A 5,283-nucleotide genomic window follows, 5' to 3' on the forward strand; every position below is an offset into this window, starting at 1 on the left:
CTTATGTATTATTTTATAAAAAAAAATTATAAAACATTCCCGAAACGTTCCACGTACGGCATCATGAAATGTCTTTTGGATCTTAAAAAATCTTGGCACAGTTTTAGCATTCTGTGGACCGATTAAAATAAACAATAACTATTGAATGCTGTAGCAAAACAGTTGGAGTTGGAGCATTTATTCAATAAAAGAAATCGTAATGCTACACAGAAGCAAACATCTAGAAATCAAGGATCAACACACATTAAGCTCGCATTTGATGTCTATGGACGACTATTTCCACCAGCAATACGACGGCCGCAGTCAAATAAAGGTAGCCACCAACAATGTAAACTGGTATGAAGTGCTCTAGTCGCAGTACTGAATCGTTCTGATGCATTCTTAGTGTTCCGCGAGTGCTAAGAGTCCACTGGTGTACGAGATGATCCCAAATGCCAGCCTCGTACAGTCGCGTGACATAAAACTTAAAGCGCTGCAACAATGGACTTGTTTCACGAAAAGGACTCGTAACAACGGTTTATTTAATAGGGTCGTTGATTAAATGATAATGCCAGTGATCGAGCTCTTTCCCAAGCGTTTTTGTCGTTGCACCAATGGTATACGGAAATAATTCACACATCTGTACTATCGACAACCCAGCTGGATCATAGATGCGTGAGGAGTCAATTTCCATGACTCGGGCTCCTATCTCTGGATGGTCTTCAATATATTGGAAACTCTTTGCTTGTCTAACCAGAAGGGGTATGTTCGATTTTGCGAACGCATCCAGCGTTCTCGGGTACGTTGGTACATTCGATTGTCCTAGATTGGCCGTTAGCATCGCGGTGTAGTACTCGGAAAGCAGAAATAGCAGTAAAATACGCAGCAAATGTAGAGGCGTGTTGATAACCGGGAATGCAGATGGAAAATGCTGACGTAAAACCATCTGAAGTACCAATCGATAGAGCAGAAAGATACCAGCCAATCCGAAGATCAATATCCAAAGATCGGTGGCAAAAGACCAGATAACTTGCTCGTGAAAGATGCGATGGTAAGTTTTAGGAACCGCCACGCAATATCGATAGTGATTAGGAAAGTAAAGTTCCGAAAATGGTTTTCCTTTTGGATATTTCGTAATGCGAATGGTTGCAAAATCGATTGTTTTATCTTGATATAATTGTGAGATTATTAACGAATTCGGTACATTGCGATATTCAGCAACAGTTGACTGATGTTTTGCGATGATATTGATAAATTCCACATCGATTCCAACTGTCTGGCTCGTTTGATTTGCTTGGTAGGTAAATGGAGGATTGTCTGAACAGGCCACCTGATACGGAATCCCTGACAAATTTGATAATCGCTCTGGGAATAGCTGCTCCGCACTATCATTCACTGACAGCGAAATGAAATCTCTGAGTTTGAAATCTAGTCTCACAATATTTAAACCCTCCGGTAAAGTCATCACGTAAATAACGTTCACTATGCCGCACTCAAGGAACGCTTTGGCCAACATCTCGCGCTCTCTTGGCTTCACTTCATTCGCATCCAGAACAACGATAACTTTCTTTCCTTTTCCAAGGAGATTGAATGTTTTAAGGAATGTCATAATACTTGAATGAATCGAATGAAATAGCGATTGACGTTGCGGCAAATGAAAAGCGTACAGCACGAATGGAACGTTAAACTGGATAGGTTGTGTAGAGTTGCAGTCGAGATTCGCGCTGAAGAAAACAGTCCATGGCACTTGCTGCATCAGATGGGACGGAACGAAGTCAAAATTGGAGTTGAAGTTGATCAGCCCGACAGTTGCTGAACTGGATTGGTTGCGGCCTAGCTCGGTCACGATGCGTACTAGGAAACTGAGTAGCAATTGCTGACTAGAAGAATGGCTTTTGATCCACATGACAGCCGAAAGGCTTAGTACATTTATTGATCTAGTTTGAACCGATGCGTATTGTCGCAGTGGACGTTGGCAATACTGTGACCAGCGAGAAAATATCTACCGATGCCATTGGGAGGATATCAAATGGTCGGTGTACATGGAAAGTGTATAATTGTTCAAATGTATGTGAACCCATTCCATTATAGAAATGTCAACATTCGTAATGCTTTCAAGCGTAATGGATTTTAATTGTTGCTTTCTAATTGCTGCTTCCAAATCGATAAGAAATCTTAAACAGTAGCGCATACCTTCACTACTAACAATCTGATAATCTGTGTGTTGATTATTCTTCAAATGGAGACAACATCCTGAAATGCAACAAATGGCTCTTATAGCTCGAAACGTTTACCTTCCATTAGTATGACGCCTGCTGATCCTTATCCCCATATAAACTGAATTTTAAGTCAATCGGATCTGTAACATTCTGAAAACATTCTGAAAACAAAATATATCTGCATCTCTATCAAACAATAGAGCGTAACAGAGAATAGGAATCAGTGATGCCCTAGTCTTGTCCAGCAGCTCCTGTACGCAATCAGCACAATCTGTGTTAGAGTTCTGATGTTTATTTGCCATTTAATTCCAATGTTTATTCGATTTGCGATGTGTAACACTATGGAGCAATAAATTATTGTTCAAAGATGCTAACCGTTAAATTTACTGCTGTAAATGATTTGGAAGTTGTTGGTTTAACCCTCGGTTGGGCACCCGGGTACCCGGGTACCCATTTCAAGTTTCAACGAAAAAATGAATGCCTTCCCGTCAATATTTTTTACGAAACTCCGGATCCCCAAAGTACAACTCATTTCAAGCCGAATTGGCGTTGAAATTGTTTTGATAACTCATATTTAAATGTAATTATGGCCCGATGAAATTAACACCCGCCCAGTGGCACCCGGGTACCCGGGTACCCCATACGTTGGCTATGCACATGGGCTATGTTTATAAACACAAAACAACAATTTTTATCAACATTTATTCATGTTGACGTGTTTATTAATCGTTAATTAGGTAAACTACAATATTTTGATGAAAAATTAATAACTTTGGAGCTTTTCCATGAGCAATAGGAGAAAAATAATCAACATATTTTGAAACCTTTTATGTGCAATTTAAATTATATATTATTTCTCAAACTGATTAAAAATGGTTCGTATAGTGTAATTTTCTTAACATATGAGTAAATTATACACTAATCTTCATCAAAACCACAGAGACCAATATACATGGTGCGTTCAGAAAGTGATGAGACTGGATTTTTCCTGACGAAACGGTTTGAGATAAAGTATTGATTTTTTCACGCCAACATAGAGGCAGGATTTAGCTATTCAACGCACTTTATTTTATTCGGCTATGTCAAACTGAAAGAAAATGGGACGATTTTTCGTGAACCATGTTTTTAGTTGATGTAACATCGTAGAACGCCCCCTTTCTATGGACCACAGCCCGGATCATCGCGGACCTCTTTCCTGGCATAGAGCCCCCAAACAGAAATGTATGAGGACTTGATGAATTACTGGCACCAACGGAATGTTTTTCTGTAGGTCCGGATGATCCGCGCCAGGAAGAAGGTCCTGGTGATCCGCGCCAGACCAATGGTCCGTATAAAGGGCGCGTTCTACGATGTTACATCAACTAAAAACATAGTTCACGAAAAATCGTCCCATTTTCTTTCAGTTGGTCATAGCCGAACGAAATAAAGTGCGATTGATAGCTAAAACCTTCCTCTACCTTGTCGTAGAAAATGAAACACGTTATCTCAAACCGTTTTGTCAGAAAAATCAATTCTCATTACTTTCTGAACGCACCATGTAGCAACTGGTCTGATTTCGTAGCTCAATAGTGCCCAATTAACTGAATTGTTTATGACTTAAAAGTGCCTTATGGCAATTCAAAACTGATTTATTCGAAGAAATTAATAATTTCAATAACATATTTGCTGGAAAATTCGATCACTTTACGATCTTATTGCTTGCTTTACGACGTACGCGGTAGAGAATGACCGTACGAAGTGGTATCAATGCGTTGTGTTCATTATTTTTTTTGTTTTTATTGGATTGTGTTATGATTTTCAAAGAAAAATACGTTCCGAAGACTCTTAAATTAGTTCTAGAACACCATTTTTATCATAAAACTGATACAAACGATGATACAAGAACATAACAATGCAATGCACATAAGTGGGGTACCCGGGTACCCGGGTGCCCAACGAAGGGGTAAACGCCGGGTGCCCAACCGAGGGTTAACTTCCGGTTGACACACCACCTGTGATGATGCTCTACGTTTAGGGACACATTTGTTTCTGTAATTCAAACGACAGTCTTTGGGACATCTCTCAACAGCCATCTGAAACAAAAAAAATACAATTAAGTAACTATGGACATCGAACCCAAAGAGCATTCAAAATCAATCCCAATTGAAAAAAGTGTTCAATAAACCACAGCTTAGCTGTCAATTTTGTAACAATTAATATTGTAATTCTCTTACCCGACAAAAACAAGTAATAATTTCTGGATGTTGAGTCGATGACAATTGTTCTGTAGGAGCAGACTCTGCTCCACCGCTAAGGGAAATTATAACCAAAACGGCAAACGCGGCAACCATCAACCCTGCTCACCTTCGTCACGATCTGGCCACAGACCACGAACACCGTATCATCAGTCCTGCATATCCTGTGGTCCTGAGTCGGGCCAGCAGGACACGATAATCGAAGAATCTCTAAAAGAGTTGTGCGTTAAAAGCGTTATGAGCTTTTTGTGGAGTGGCTAACCCTCAACACCCTGCTGGCTAACTGATGCTCATCAGAAAGCTAAGCGAAACACATAACCACGTGTCCACACTATAACAATGTTTGGTAATATGTGTTATGTAAATGCTATTCTACACTATTATCTAAATTCGTTTTTTTCTGGCGTCCAAACTATCATATTTTAGCCTCAAGAGTAGAGCCGAAACCAGATAGACCTACAGTGTCTCTGACTTGATGCAATCTTTTAAAATAAGTACGAAAAGTGAAAAAGAAAAAAGTACGTTTATACGAAAAAACTAATAATTTGCTTTGGCGGCGCGGTTCTTTTTCATTTCATTTGATTCATGGAAACATATCTGTTTAACTATCGAAAAAACAAATTGTAAAAAATAAATTAGTTTAAGCTGCAATTAAAAATTGTGTACTTTATCATTGGTGTAAAGCAATTAAAAAAGGACCCCTAACTTAAGATACTAAAGCATCAAAATACCGTAAATCCTGAACCCACAGTTAAAAATCGTCACCGACTGTATACAGATCAGATTAGAAGGGAAAACAGTCATCGTCGTCGTCGTCGTTTGGGCCGAACCCCGCCGGGCCGTATTCGTGT

Source organism: Anopheles aquasalis, chromosome 3 (assembly GCF_943734665.1).
Source record: "Anopheles aquasalis chromosome 3, idAnoAquaMG_Q_19, whole genome shotgun sequence".
NCBI classification, from domain to species: Eukaryota; Metazoa; Arthropoda; class Insecta; order Diptera; family Culicidae; genus Anopheles; species Anopheles aquasalis.